General features: G+C 39.9%; 1 pseudogene; it reads left to right on the forward strand.

Annotated features, from left to right (window-relative positions):
• Nucleotides 1-366: 366 nt before the first annotated feature.
• Nucleotides 367-16212, forward strand: part of LOC118835508 — a 57812-nt pseudogene continuing 41966 nt past the window's right edge.

Consider the following 16212-nt stretch of genomic DNA (forward strand, 5'->3'; position numbering starts at 1 on the left):
CCAGTACTGCATAACGATAGGGCAAGCGAGATGTTTCAGGAGGGCCACTAAACCATATATAAGGTCCTCTGCAGGCACATATTGACTTAGAAAACCACAAATGAGCAACATCCATGTTGTATTATATCTCTATTTATTTTATTAAATTTACCTAATTGCTCTTTAATCTAGTTTAGGGCCCTACTCAGGAGTATTGGGGTTTTTAATATGTCCTATAGGCCATGTGTTTGACACCTCTGCTCTAGAGGAAGATCTGTAATGCTGAAAACATCTGTTTGCTTTTCCAGAATGATCAGACTAGCTCATAGTCCCACCAACAGTGCATTAAAGTAGCTGTGCCTTTTATTCCCTAGCCACATCAGCACCATGGTGAAGCTTGGGTAGGCTACTGAAAATCAAGATGAGCCAAAGAAAATTAGAAGGCAGTGAAAATGGGTGAATGTCAGAAGATGAAAAAGAAAGTAGTGAGGAAGAAGCTGTGTTCCCTCAGAATAAAAGGGCAGAAAGGCTGTAGCTATACCAACAAAGAAGATACAATCAGTCAAAAAAGCTGTTGTTGCCACAACACATACCAAGAAAGTACTCATGACTCCTGGTAAGAAGGTTTCCATGGCCTCCGTCAAGAAAGTAGCCACTCTAGCAAAAGCTGTCATCATTATAAGCAAGAAGGGAGCCATTCCAGTTAAAGCAGCACATCCTTTCTCCCACCAAAACGGGCAAATATTGGAATGAATGTCAAGAAAGATGACAGTGAATATGAAGAAGAGGACAGTGAAGATAAGGAAGATGAAAAAGCCACTCAAAGCCACAAAAATGGGACCCTCTCCAGTCAACCAAACTCTAAAGATGAACAGGAAGAGGAAGGGGAAGAAGTCAATAGTGATGAGGATAAAGAACATGAAAAGGTCTCTGAAGAAGAAGAAATAGATACCATACCTGGCAAAAGGAAGGCTGTTTCTGTGAAAGTTGCCCTTAGGAAAGCTGGGAAACCCAAGGATTCCAAGAAGGAAGAGGAAGATGAAAATGAAGAGGGGCAAGATGAAGAGGAGAAGGAAGTTATCTGTCAAAGAAGCACCAGGAAAGAGGAAAAAGGAAAGGGACAAACAGAAAGTGTCAGCTAGATGACTTAGAGGATAGGAATGTTGGACCTGAAGTCAGGAAGACCTGAATTCAAACCCATCCTCAGACAGTAACTGTGTGACCCTGAGCACATCATTTAACTTCCATTTGCCTTAATCCACTGGAGAAGGAAATGGCAAGTCACTCCAGTATCTTTCCCAAGAAAACCTCACAGACAGTATGGCCCATGAGGTCATGAAGAGCCAAATACAACTGAATTGACTCAACAACAACAGCAATAACAATCCCAAACAGAAAGCCCCCAGCACCAAGAAGCAGAAACTGGAAGCTGATGCTTCTACAAAGTTTTGACAAAACTACTTCTGAACTACAAACTGGCATCAGGCAAAAAAGAACCTTTGTTTGTATTGCAGACCTCTTCAATGGCACCACCAGAAAGTTTGGCTATGTGGAATTTGGATCAGCTGAAGACATAGAAGAGGCTCTTTAATTCAGGGGCTCCAAAGTGCTTCAACCTGAAACTAAGATGGTAAAGTCAAAAGAGAACAACCAAGATCAAGACATAAAGATACTCTTTGCCAATAATCTAATGTAGAAAGTAACTCAAGAGGAGTACAAAGAAGTTTTGAAAGACACTATTAAGGTAAGACCAATCTGCACCAAAGATGGGATTCTAAAAGTAATTGCCTACATTGAATTTAAGACAGAAGCAGGCATGGTAGAGAAACAGGGAGCCAACGTTGATGGTCAGGCACTCATTCTGTACTACACAGAGGAGAAAAGTACAAGATAATTTGGAAGGAGGAAAGAACAATTCTTAGAGTGAGAAGAAGCCAATGGACTCAAAGACACTGGTGCTGAATAATTTGCCTACAACGCCACTGAAGAAAGTCTGCAGGAAGTGCTTGAGAAGACAATGTCTATCAGCTTGCCCCAGAGTGACCAACGCCAATCTAAAGGGTTGAATTCATTGAATATGTCTTTGTGGGAAATGGAAAGGAAGCTTTGAATTCTTATAAAAATATAGAAATTGAAGGCAGAGTCATATGGCTGGAGCTAAAGGGACAGAAGACAGCTGATGCCACACCAAGGAGCCAGTTCTATGAAACTTTGTTCTCACATGGTCTATCCAAAGACATGACAGAAGGAACACTTAAAGATCTATTTCAGGGCTCTGTAGGTGCCAGGACAGTCACAGAGAAACCAGGTCATCTAAAGCAGTGCTTCTTAAACTGTGGGTCATGACCCCATATGGGGTTTTGAAAAAAATTTGCCACAGTAAAAGGTTTCCAAATGTGTAATGGCCAAAAACTAATTAAAATCAAACACATAATGAATCCAAGGTTTTTCTGGCAGCCTTTGCCTATGTTGCATTTCAAGACTTCACTGCAGCCTTGGTTCTGAACACACGGCTTACCCACTTTGCACTTTGCATGCTTTCAGGCCATTCAATACCCATAAATGCTGCCAAAAGGTTAAAAGGGGTCAGGAGTGGAAAAAGTTTGAGAAGCCCTGATCTAAAGGATTTGGTTTAGGGAACTTTAACTCAGAAGAAACGGTTAAGCATGTGAAAGTAGTCATGGAAAACAGGGAGATTGATTGAAAAAAAGCAATTCTAGACTGGGCTAAGCACAGTGACTTTGGAGGCCAGGGGATGGTGGTTGCGGCTTTAGTAGCGTAAGAAGCAGTGGGGGAGGCCAAGGGAGCTTTGGTGGCAGAAACTGAAGAAACTTTGGAGGTGGGAGTGGTTTTTGAGGAGGTCAAGGAAGAGGAAACAACAAGTCACAAAGAAAGAAAATGAAGTTTGCAATATCTTCTCTCCATTTTCTTCCCCCTGATATTTGAATGGACTCTGCAAATTTCATCCTGTTGTCTGATCATTTAAAGATCTTTCTCTGGACATTCCAAGACAAATGTGCATTCTGGAGGTAGCTTTGAAAAAATCTGGATCACATTTCAAAGGAGAAAGCATGTTGGCTTTGATAGGATATATGTTCAATATAAATTTTTTGCAGTGATAGGTGATGGATGTGTTAGGTAACCATTTTGTCTATGTGTTGTTGAGTTTTTAATGTTAAGCCCCATGTACAAAACCATTTTTCTACCAAAAAAAAGATAAGAGAAGCACAGCTACCCATATATCAGAGCCCACACAGTAGATATCTGACAGACTAACATATTTAAAATCATTAAGAGGTTGGGCACACTGAGGCAAAGAGACGGGGAGAAGAGCAAATTTTTAAAAATATCACACCAAATATTTTAGTGCTTCAAGTAAACAGGGACCCATCAAGTGTAATAATTTTTATTAAAATCCTATAGGGAAGAAAGTACTAAGCATCATGTTGCAATTTGCCAGATGTTTCCATATTATTTTTCCTCTTCCCATCACAGTGGAATTAATCACTTCCAATGGGTCAAACTGTAATGAAAGGGAAAGTAACTTATGGATATAGGAGCTTTGCAATTAATAATAATAGTACAAACTTTTAAAATAAAATCATTCTTATTAAGGAATATTAACTATGAAGGAGTCATTGAATATATGAATTAGTCATATAAATGAAGAGGAACTCAAATCTCCTACACACTTTCATAGTATTTCCCTCCTACTTAAATTAGCATGCATTATGGTTTCTTAATTGGCAAAGTACAGGCATATGCATGGGTGCACAAAGGGACAATGATAGCTAATCAGCAAGCACTCATATGAAGGTAATGTAAAACATATTTGGCACATCTACCTTATGTTACTATCAACGCGACGGATGTAAAAGTAGCTTTATTGTATTCCATCTCCCTGTTATCCCTCCTGCCAATTCCTTTAAATGCAGGGGGTGGGGGATTTGATTCTTGAGTTGACAGGGGTTTCTACCTTTGCTCAATGAACAGCCACTTTACATTTTTTGCTAAATTTACAAGGCTTTCTGACAGGGGTGGACAGTGGTGTCTCACAGGAGGATATTGAGAATACAAATTAGGATAAGGTGTTTGGAATTGCTTCCTCTCATGCTCCCTTTCTGTTGGGAATCTCTGAGAAATACAGACATGGGGCCATGTCAATAGCAACTGACTTAGAGAACCCCCAATTAACTAGGCTCAAATTCTATATACATATCATGATCAGCTGATTGGGTAGTCTTGGGTTATGCTAGTTGAAACCGAGCCAAGGGTATGATCCATGGCAGAAGACAGAATCTTTCACTATATGGAAAGCAAAAGTCAACTTTGAGTTCAGTGCCCAATCATTTGCAGTAAGACCTATTTTTTCTCATTTGTTGAAGCCAGAAAGAAATTGACTTATGCTGGAAGTGGGACTTCACACAAGTAGAAGAGGGAGGACAACTGCATTACAAATCAATAATAGTCAAATGCATTCAAGAATCAGCCAATGAAGGGAAAGGCAGAGCAAAGACATCCTCCACCCCTGCAGCACACGTATACACACAGAATTTTCCTCTCATCTCAAATCACTGAGCAAGAGAAATATTTCACTGAACTCTAACCAGCATGAGCTCATACATTCTTCCCAAGTTTAAGAGACCTTCTTGATGTAGCTCTGATTTTATTTCTTTCCTTTTTTCTGGAAGAAGACCAAATCCTGGAATGTCCATTTTCTTTCAGAGACATCTAGATTCTGACAAGAAATAAATTTGAATGGTTCATCTCAAAGGGACATGTAGTTTCTTCATAAAGGTATAAGGTAGAGATAAGTACTTGCCTTTTCATGAATTTCTTTGAACACCTTGGATGACATGCCAACCCATTGTCAATGTTTGATTATTTACCTATCTGATTTTATGGCCTTAAGAAAATGCCTATTGAGATTTCATACCATATTTTCCCAAAAAGGATTATAATCCAAAATTATTTAATAAAAGAAAAAGAAAAATTCTCTTCTCAGGTGAGAAATTGCCTTATGGAAGGATACTTGGCAATTTTATCTTACTCTTGCCTTCAAGTTACAAAGCTGACTTTTCCTCTTGAATTCTTTTAATGATAGAACTAACAATGTTGTAAGTGGAGTTAGGGAATTGGTAAATTACAACCCTCTTGAGGACATTCACTGCCTCTTCCTCATTTTCAGTCTCTCCCTTAGTAATGACTTCTACCTTTCTGCTGCAAACATGTGCTATTTTCTCTTGATCCTGCTGGCTTTAGACACTGCTGAATAGCCAGCCCCTGCATCTTGACATTGAGTCCTCCCTTGATTTCCATGACACCACTGCCTCCTGGCTCACCTTCTATGGTGATCACCCTATTCTATTGTCACTACTTCTCCATCTTCTTTGTTAGTTTAATTTCTTCAATACATAGCTAACTGTCCCTCCTATCCCCCAGACAAACTATCCTTAGTCCTCTTTCCTTCTCTCACAGTTCTTTTTTTTATTTAAATAGTATTTTATTTTTCCCTGATTACATATCAAGGAAATGTTTTAAACATTCATTTTTTCATGATTTTGAGTTCCAAAGTTTTCTTCCTCCTTCCTTCCCCTCTTCTAAAAATGGTAGGCAGTTTGATATAGTTTATACATGTGCTATCATGTAAAACATATGTTAACGGCTACACTAGGGGGAGGGGCCAAGTCAAGAACCAATCGGCCCTGGTCGTTCAGGCGGTGCTTGATGATGTCAAAAACTCTATAAGAGGGGAGAGGACAGCTTGAAGATCCTCTTTTCCTTTTCCGGTTGGAGCCAGAGACAGTTACAGCGACAGTTACAGCGACAGTTACAGCGACAGTTACAGCTACAGTTACAGCCACAGCCACAGCTGAAGCAGGAGCTGCCAGTAGCAGAGCTGACCTACGGGAGGAAGCTGAACAAAGACTTCAGTCCAGTGGGTAATCTTATTACCATAGAGGGGGAAACATGATTTTGCTTTACGCAATCATGCTTCTCTGTAGCCTCCTGGTTACTCTTTCAAGGCGTACTTATTGGGCCTGGAAGCTTTTGATCAATATATCAAAATGGGGTTGCTGGTTCATGGGTTGGTTACTGTGGAGCCTAAATAAATGTTTTGATTCTTCTGCCTTCTACTTTGAGAGTTTCTTATATCTGGCGGTTCCGAACCTTTCAGACATGTTTATGATCCTCTTTGAGATTATAAACTCTGCCCTCCTAATACATTTGGCGACGAGGATGGGATCGCTAGGTATAAGATCTCTATTTAGAAGCAGAACAATTCCAGAGGAAGAGATGAATATCCCAGGATGGGAGGATCCATTTTATTCCTCCCTAGCAAAAGAATTGGCTAAAAAAGCTGGACCCTGTGAAAACTGGGAACCAAGGCTACGGAGAGGAGATCCTAGGGATTTGGAAAAGTGTTTACGAGAAGTTGGGATTCAGTCAGGGGCATCACTATCTAGGCAAAGCTGGATAGTGTTATCAGCCTACCGGCTAGTATACGAAAGATTGAGATTAAGTGAAAGACATGGGGGCACTCCTACCCCACAGGAAGAAGGGGAATCTCAGATAGCAGGAGACCAAACTGACTCAAATGAGAACTTTTCTATTAATGTGGCTAAGAGCAACAGGAGACCAAAAAAGCCCAGAGTGCATTTCAACCCAGCCCAGAAAGAGCCTGACTGCCTGCTTCGTCCTAGCCATGGTGGCAGAGGAAGTGAGTGGGGAGAGAATGAGACAATGTTAGGGGCTGAGGCACAAAACACTACTGGGGTTCAGGATGTGCCTCACACAGAGAATAGGAGATGGTTAAATGATCAGACAAGGGCTTGACCCATACAAAGGAGGAAGACAGAAACCCGAGGTGAAGATTCAGTTACAAGGGAAATTCAGGAAGATTTCTCACCGCAAGAGGTCACAGATATTTTGAGTAGATTCAGCCAAAGAATAGGAGAACCATTGATATCTTGGATGGTAAGACTCAGTGATCAAGGGGCCAGTGGAATATCAGTAGATAGGACAGACTGCATGAGATTCATAGGTATCAGCCATGATCCTCTAGTTCAACAAGCTTTTAGGGAACATCATCAGCAAGGAGATGGTGATAGCAGGACTACTCTGTTGGCATTAGCCGCTGTGGGATGCAATAAGAGATATGCTACTGATTCTATGTGGCCCACTGAGCACAGACCCTGGTATTCACTTAGAGATTGTATCATGAGACTAAAGGAGGAGGTAATGAAGACTGCCATTATGATAGGAACTGCAGACAAATATTACAATGATCCAATGGAACTGCCTCATAGGAATTTAATAATTAGGACAGCTCCCCCTGCTTATAAACAACTAATTTTGAATTTATTACTTGGAGAAGTAGGGAGCCGTCTTACAACAGTGATAAATAAGATTTTACAGTTACATGACTTAGGTGACTGGGGAAGTGATAGATCTCCTCGAGAGAGAAGGGTGAATAACCAGCAAACTTGGCGCCAAAGGAGAGTAACAAGGAAAGAAATGTTTACTGCTTTATTGAGAGCAGGGGTAGGTTTTGAAATGATAGATGGAATTCCAACCAATGAATTATATAGAATGTACAGAGATAAAGGCCTTGATAACAGGAGAGATAGGGAAATAAGAACTGCTCCTGCAAATACTACAGATGTTGAACCTTCAAACCCAAGTGAATCATATGAAAGGGAATACTAGGGAACAGGCCGAGCCCCAGTCCAAATTAAGGAAATACACAGGCTGGATTGTAGACCTCACATTAACTTGACCATATATTGGAAAAATGGGTCAAGTACGGTAACTGAGGCATTAATAGATACTGGGGCCGAGGCCACCCTTATTTATGGAAATCCAGACAAGTTCAGCCATGGAACTCCTATTACCATCACAGGACTAGGAGGGACTGAAATATCAGCCAGACAAGTTAAATTGATGATGAAAATTGGACAGTTGCCCAAGAAAGAATATAGTGTGGTTATTGTGCCTATTCCTGAATACATCATTGGAATAGACATTTTGAAGGGTATGACCTTAATTTACCTGAAGGGAAATACCAATTTGCTGTGAGGAAAATAGGCATTAATGCAGTCTTAGTGGGGAAAATCAAGATGGATCCAATCACTTTGCCCGAACCTTCTGAAGTAATTACTTTGAGGCAATATCGTGTGCCAGGTGGGCAAGATGAAATTGCCAACACTATAAGAGAATGTGTTGAGGCAGGAGTGTTAGTCCCTACAACTACTCAATGGAACAACCCTGTCTGGCCAGTCCGAAAGTCAGATGGGACATGGAGGATGACAGTAGATTATAGACAGCTGAACAAAGTGACTCCTCCCTTGTATGCTGCTGTCCCAGACACGGTTACTTTAATAGAGAGAATACAAAAACGTGAAGGGACTTGGTATGCAGTTATTGATTTGGCCAATGCCTTCTTTACAATCCCAATAGACCCCAAGCAATGGAATCAGTTTGCTTTTACTTGGCAAGGCCGACAGTATACATTTACACGCCTGCCGCAAGGATATATTCATAGCCCAACTATTTGCCACAGGATTGTAGCTGAACATTTGGATGAATTAAAGTTACCTGGTGTACAGCTTACACATTACATAGATGACATCATGATACAGGGAAAGAATATAAAGGAGGTGGAGGAGAGTTTAGTATTATTAATTGACCATATGAAAAGCAAAGGATGGGAAATCAACCCCGCAAAGGTTCAAGGGCCAGCTCAAACTGTAAAATTCTTGGGGATACAGTGGAATAGAGGACTGCGAGAAATTCTCCCACAAGCTCGACAAAAAATCCAGGATTTTCCCACCCCTACCAATAAGAAAGAGGCCCAAAAGTTCATAGGGCTGTTTGGTTATTGGAGACACCACATCCCACATTTGGGACAGATTTTAAAACCCTTGTATAAAGTCACCAGAAAGAAATATGAATTTGACTGGGGACTTGAACAAAGTAGAGCTTTTAAGGAAGCAAAGGCTGCTATTCAATTAGCTCTAGACTTATGGCCTATGCAAAATGGGCCAGTGGAGTTACAAGTGACTGTACAAGATGACTATGCAAATTGGAGTCTGTGGCAAAAACAACAAAGCCGAAGTGTACCTTTAGGCTTTTGGTCAAGGAAACTGCCCTCATCTGGAGTGCAATATACACCTTTTGAGAAGCAGCTGTTAGCTGCATATTGGGCTTTAGTAGAAACTGAGCAACTAACTCTGGGTCATGAAGTGGTATTAAGGCCTGGAATTCCAATTATGACTTGGGTAATGAGTACCCCAGCTTCTCACAGAATTGGACATGCACAAGAGGCAAGCATAATCAAATGGAAGTGGTATATTCAGAATAGGTCCAGAGCAGGCAAAAATGGAGTTTCTGCTCTACATGAATCTGTGGCGAACATTGATACTGAGAGCAATGAAAAGCCCCTTGAATCTAAGCAACAGATGGTACCATCCTTAGTGAAATGGAATAATGGATATGACGGACTAAATGAAGAACAGAAGAAACATGCTTGGTTTACTGATGGGACAGCAAAATATTTAGGACAGAAGAGACATTGGAAAGCAGTAGCCTATAACCCCTGTACAAGGAGAACTCTGGAAAGTTCTGGGATAGGTGGAAGTAGCCAATATGCTGAACTGATGGCAGTGCATCAGGCCATCAGAGCAGAGAAAGGAGGACAGTGTCATATATTTACTGACTCGTGGGCGGTAGCTAATGGATTAGCTACGTGGATGCCTATATGGAGGAATCAGAATTGGGAGATTCATGGCAAACAAGTTTGGGGTAAAGAGTTATGGGAAAATATATGGGACATGTCTTTGGTTACAGATCTGTCAGTTTTTCATGTTGATGCTCATGCAACCCTGACCACACCAGAACGTGAGTACAATGCACATGCGGATCGACTAGCAAAGATTGCTACTGAATGTATTGTCCCTACTCCGACTCCAACTGATGACCCAGCCTTAGCAAGATGGGTCCACCAGACTGCTGGCCATTTAGGGGTCCAGGCCACCCATCGATGGGCACAGGATCGAGGTATCAGTATTTCTCATGCGTTGTTAAAACAAATAACAGAGGAGTGTTGTATATGCCAATTAGAAAAAGAACGAACTCTTCCTAGGATAGTTACTGGAGAAATAGCAAGGGGAAAAGTTCCAGCCCAAATTTGGCTGGAATATCGATTATATTGGCCCACTACCCCAGGATAAAGGATGTAAATATGTATGTACGTGTGTTGACACCTATTCAGGTGTACTAGTGGCTTGTCCTTATAAAGACGCAACTCAGAAAAACACCTGTAAAACTCTAGATATTGTAAGTTTATATTATGGAACCCCAATGCAGATTCAAAGTGACAATGGGTCACATTTCAAGGGCAAAGAAGTGAAAAGATATTGTGTGTTGAATAATATAGAATGGATATATCATATTCCATATTACCCACAAGCATCTGGGCTAATTGAAAGAATGAATGGATTGTTGAAAGAACAGCTGAGAAAATTAAGCTCAAATAATTCATATCGACATTGGAAGGATAATTTGTCTATTGCCTTACGTAATTTGAATAATAGGCCCTTAGGGGGAAGTACACCTCTAGCCAGAATGATGACCCCAAATCTGCAGATCAGAGAACAGCAAACATGTGAGATCCAAAACATTGAATTTTGGACTGTGAGGGAAGATGTCCCACTACCAAGTCCAGGAACACCTGGTTCAGCAGGATATGATTTACATTGTATAGAGAATTTTAGGTTAAATAGGAAAGAGATAAGAAAAACCCCTACTGGAGTATGTATGAGAATCCCCAAGAATCATCTTGGACGGATATTACCTAAACCAGGATTAGCGGCTCAAGGAATACATGTATTGGCTGGAGTGATAGATTCTAATTATCAAAAAGAAATTGTTGTGACACTCCAGAATATGGGTAAAAAACCTGTACAATTTTGTAGAAATGATAGGATGGTTCAAGTCATTATTATCCCCTGTGAAAAAATACCCTTTGTGAAAACTGACCCTCCTCCCAAAATAACTACTAGAGGGGCAAAAGGGTCTTGCTCCATTGATAGAATAAAGTCAGGAGCTAAGGTATGGGTAAAACGGAAGCCAGATGATATTCCAAAGGCTGCAGAAGTTATAGCCCATGGGAAGGACAACACTGTAACAGTTGTCTATTCAGGGGAAAATAATTACCAAATCGTACCCCTGAACCATATATTTTACCGTGAATAGGTTATAATAATAGATTCACAGACTCCACAGGTATGGCTGATGCTGGTAAATGCCATAAGCCACTCAGAGGAAAGGTAACTTTGTGTGATTAACGGATGAAAACTTGTACATTTGGGGAAAGGCTGGGAGGACAATCCTAGTCTCTGTCTAGGATGGGATCCTCTTGGCTTCCTCATTATGTTCCTTTTGAAAAGAAACATTTCCCACCTGAGTTTGGCTCTGATGTTGGATCTTTGCATAACTGAAATCTCAACCAAACTTGAGATGATTTTATTTGAAGAATTATAGTCCATACTTGTCTATTCTTTTTGTCCTTTGTTTTGGCTAACCTTGTTGCTAGTTTTGTTTCCTTCAGGCTTAAGCACCCTGCACTTTCCGGTGACTGCCTAAGCATGTAGCATTCTTGGAATTCCTGCCAGCTCGTTAAAGAAATGACCTCTGAAATGGGACTTTTTGGGGGCAGGGCCATCTCTACATCCAATTTCAGCATGAAGAAGCTATGGAAAATGAGACCTTCACCCCTCACCCCAAGATTTTGAGCCCCAATCGTTCAAGGGGGGTGGAAATGATGATAGTGTTCTGTTTACTTATTTTGTGTTATCCTTGCTGTGTTGTTTTATTGTTATGATATTATTGATCCTATGTAATGGATACAAGGATTTAGGGGTGGACATTTGAATTATTAATAATTATTTTGGGGATGATTGATTGAAGAGATTATCTTGCTGGGACCTAGGGGTGGATCACATTTGAATCGTAAACCAATATTTAGGAATGTCACCAAATGATATGTTTTGCTTTATAATGAATGATATGTTTTAGTTTCCTTTGTAATTGGATCACAATGTATGTTCTAGGATACATGGCTGATTAGATTATGTATCCTATAACAAGGGGTGGAGTGTAGCCAGAATGGCCTTTGTTTTCTTTGAATGACTCAGCTTACCTCATTGAGCCTCTGGACACTGTGGCTTGCTCTTCCGGGGCAGGAAGCCCAAAGAGCATTCCAGGAAGCAGACAACTTCCTGTGTGATGAGTCATGGGGCTGGCTGAGGGGAGGTGTTAACGGCTACGCTAGGGGGAGGGGCCAAGTCAAGAACCAATCGGCCCTGGTCGTTCAGGCGGTGCTTGATGATGTCAAAAACTCTATAAGAGGGGAGAGGACAGCTTGAAGATCCTCTTTTCCTTTTCCGGTTGGAGCCAGAGACAGTTACAGCGACAGTTACAGCGACAGTTACAGCTACAGTTACAGCCACAGCCACAGCTGAAGCAGGAGCTGCCAGTAGCAGAGCTGACCTACGGGAGGAAGCTGAACAAAGACTTCAGTCCAGTGGGTAATCTTATTACCATAGAGGGGGAAACATGATTTTGCTTTACGCAATCATGCTTCTCTGTAGCCTCCTGGTTACTCTTTCAAGGCGTACTTATTGGGCCTGGAAGCTTTTGATCAATATATCAAAATGGGGTTGCTGGTTCATGGGTTGGTTACTGTGGAGCCTAAATAAATGTTTTGATTCTTCTGCCTTCTACTTTGAGAGTTTCTTATATCCGGCGGTTCCGAACCTTTCAGACATGTTTATGATCCTCTTTGAGATTATAAACTCTGCCCTCCTAATACAACATATTTCCATATTTATCACAGTTGTGGCAAAAGAAACATATCAGAAGGAAATAAAACCGCAAAAAAGAATAAAGTAAGTGAAAAAAATATGCTTCAATCTTCATTCTGAGTTCATCAGTTCTTTATCTGGATATAGATAACATTTTCTTTCATGAGTCCCTTGTACTTGTCTTGTGTTGGACCATTGTGTTGCTGAGAAGAACTGAGTCATCCACAGTCAATCATTATATGCTGTTGCCAATACTTTGTACAATGTTTTTCTGGTTCTGCTCATTTCACTTTACATCAGTTTGTACAAGTGTTTCTAGTTTTTCCTAAAATGTGCCTGTACATAATTTCTTATTGCATAATAGTATTTCACTACATTCATATACCACAGTTTGTTCATCGATTTACCAGTGATGGGCATTGCCTCAATTTCTAATATTTTTCCAACATGGAAAGGGCTACTATAAATATTTTTGCACATGTAGGTACTTTCTCCACCTTTTTGTGATCTATTTTGGATACAGACTTAATAGTGGTATTGATGGATCAAAGGGTATGGACAATTTGGTTTCCCTTTGTCATAGTTCTAAATTGCTGTCCAGAATGCTTGAATCAGTTCACCCCTCTACCTGAAAAGCATTAGTGTTCCAATTTTCCCAAATCCTCTTCAACATTTATCATTTTCCTTCTTTTGTCATATTAGCCAATCTGACTTTTGCGCAGTGGTTTTTCAAAGTTGTTTTAATTTGCATTTCTCTAATCAAAAATGATTTGTCACTTCTTCACATGCCTATAGATATCTTAGATTTCTTTATCTAAAAACTGCTGTTCACATATTTTGAATATTTAGCATTTGGGGAATGGCTTGTATTCTCATAAATTTGACTCAGTTCCATAGACACTTGCTGTAAAGATTGTTTCTCAGCATTCTGCTTTCCTTCTAATCTTGGTTGCATTGGTTTTGTTTGTACAAAAGCTTTTCAATTTAATATGATCGAAATTATCTATTCTACATTTTGTAATGCTCTCTATCTCTTGTTCAGTCATGAATTTTTCCCCTCCCTATAGATCTGACAGGTAGGCTAATCCTTGCTCTTTTAATTTGATTGCTTCTTTATTTATCGTTCCTTTTAGCAAGATGTGGTTTCATTCCTTATCTCTTTTAATTAGTCTGATTTTACTTCTACTTTGTCTAAGATCAGAATTATTACCCCTTGACTTTTTTTTCACTTCCACTGAGACCTAAAGTATTCTGCTCCAGCCCCTTACCTTTGCTCTGTCTGTGTCTTTTGACTACAAGTGTGTTTCTTGCAAGCAACATATTGTAGGATTCTGTTTTTTTTTTTTTTATCTCTGGTGTCTGCTTCTGTTTTGTGGGAGAAGTAATCTCTTTCACATTCACAGTTATGATTACTACCTGTATATTTCCCTCTATCCTATTCTTCCTCCTGTTTGCCCTCTCTCTCCTTTCACCCTTCCCCTTCTCACCAGTGCTTTGCTTCTATCTACCACTTCACCTGATCTACCCCACTCTGTCAGTCTCCCCCTTTACTTAATCTCCTCCCTTCATTCTTCCCTTTTGGGTAAGATTGTAGTATTAATGTGATCAAAGATCTTCCCCACCCATTCAATAGGCCTCAGGTGGGGCTAGGTGGGAAAGCTTGATTATACCTTTGTTTATAAGTAGGCCTAAAGCCTCTACTTAGCAGGTACTAAGCTGATTTGGGTGTGAAGCCCTCAGGGTCCTAAAGGGAGTTGCTAAGATCAGAGCCAATGGTATGTGCACTGAGTTCTAGTCAATCATGAATTCAGCGAATCAGACACCTGAGTTCTAGCCAATCAGACACCAGCTAGGACTGTGAGGGAACCAGAATTGAAGTGGGACAGAATTGAAGAGAAGCAGAGCTTAAGGGAAGAAGAATTGTGAAGCAGCCATCACGAAGATATTGAAGCAGCAGATATCAACAGGGTGCTGAAGAGTAGAAATTGAGAGAGTTGACAGAGCTGCAGAAGAGAGTGGTGATCAGAGATTCATGAGTGATTGTTTACAGGAAGGACCTAGTAGAGGGAAAGGTTACAGGATGACTTGATTCCTTGTTATAATTCTATGTTATAATTTCCTTGTTGCTACCTCAAGGTGGGTTTACTGGTTTTGGAATAGAATTACTGCTATATCGAATTGGAGTAGTTGGTCCTGGGATTGGATCCTCTGGTGTCTAAATAAATGTTATAATTCCTCTGCCTTCTAACTAGAGAGTTTTTCATACTTTGTGATTCTGAACCATTCAGGCATGTTCACAGTCATCCTCAAGGTTATGAATCTTACCTTACTGAAACAAACATAGACTTCTATATTCCACTTATTGTATATATTATCGCTTCTTTGATCTAATACTAATGAGAGTAACGTTCAAGTGATTACCATGACCCACCTTCCTATCTTCCTCTCCATTGTAAAAGATCTTTATACTGTTTATGCTTTTCAAAGATCTTGATATTGGAGGTTACATTTTTGGTTTAATTCTGGTCTTCTCCTTATGAAGGCTTCAAGTCCTTCTATTTCATTGAATGACTATTTTCCTGGATGTATTATGCTTAATTTTGCTGTTTTTGTGATTCTTGATTGTAGCTTTAGCTCTTTTGCCCTAGAGAATATCATGTTCCATGACCTCCAATCATTTAATATTATAGCTGCTAGGTCCTGTGTCATCCTTATTGTGACTCCCCAATATCTGAACTGTTTCTTTCTGGCTACTTGTAGCATTTCTTCCTTAACTTCATAGTTCTGAAATTTGGCTATAACATTCCTTAGAGTTTTTCTTTTGAGATCTCTTTGCTAAGATGATGAGTAGATTGTTTCAATGCCTATTTGGCCTCTGCTTCCAGGATATCAGGGCAGTTTTCCTTGATAATTTCTTGAAAGATGCTGTTTAAGCCCTCTTTTTGATTATGACTTTCAGGTAGTAAAATGATTCTGAAAGTGTTTCTCATAGATTCATTTTCCAGGTGAGTTCTTTTTCCATGAGGTATTTTACATTTTCCTTCATTTTTTCTATTCTTTTAAATTTATTTGATTGATTCATGATATCTCATAGATTCATTAGCTTTCACTTGCCCAATTCTCACTTTCAAGGTATTGTTTTCCTCAATTAGCTCTTATAGTTTGTTTTGTATTTGGCCAATTATACTCTTTAAGAAGTTTTTTTCTTCAGTGGACTTTTGTATCTACTTTTCCATTTAGCCAATTCTACTTTTTAAAAAGTTTTCCAGGCCATTGATCATTTTTCCCCCATGATTCTCCTGCACCACTCTTTTTTTTTCTCATTTTTTCTTCTACCCCCTTTAAATGATTTTTAAGCTCTTCTATG

Source organism: Trichosurus vulpecula, chromosome 1 (genome assembly GCF_011100635.1).
Source record: "Trichosurus vulpecula isolate mTriVul1 chromosome 1, mTriVul1.pri, whole genome shotgun sequence".
NCBI classification, from domain to species: domain Eukaryota; kingdom Metazoa; phylum Chordata; class Mammalia; order Diprotodontia; family Phalangeridae; genus Trichosurus; species Trichosurus vulpecula.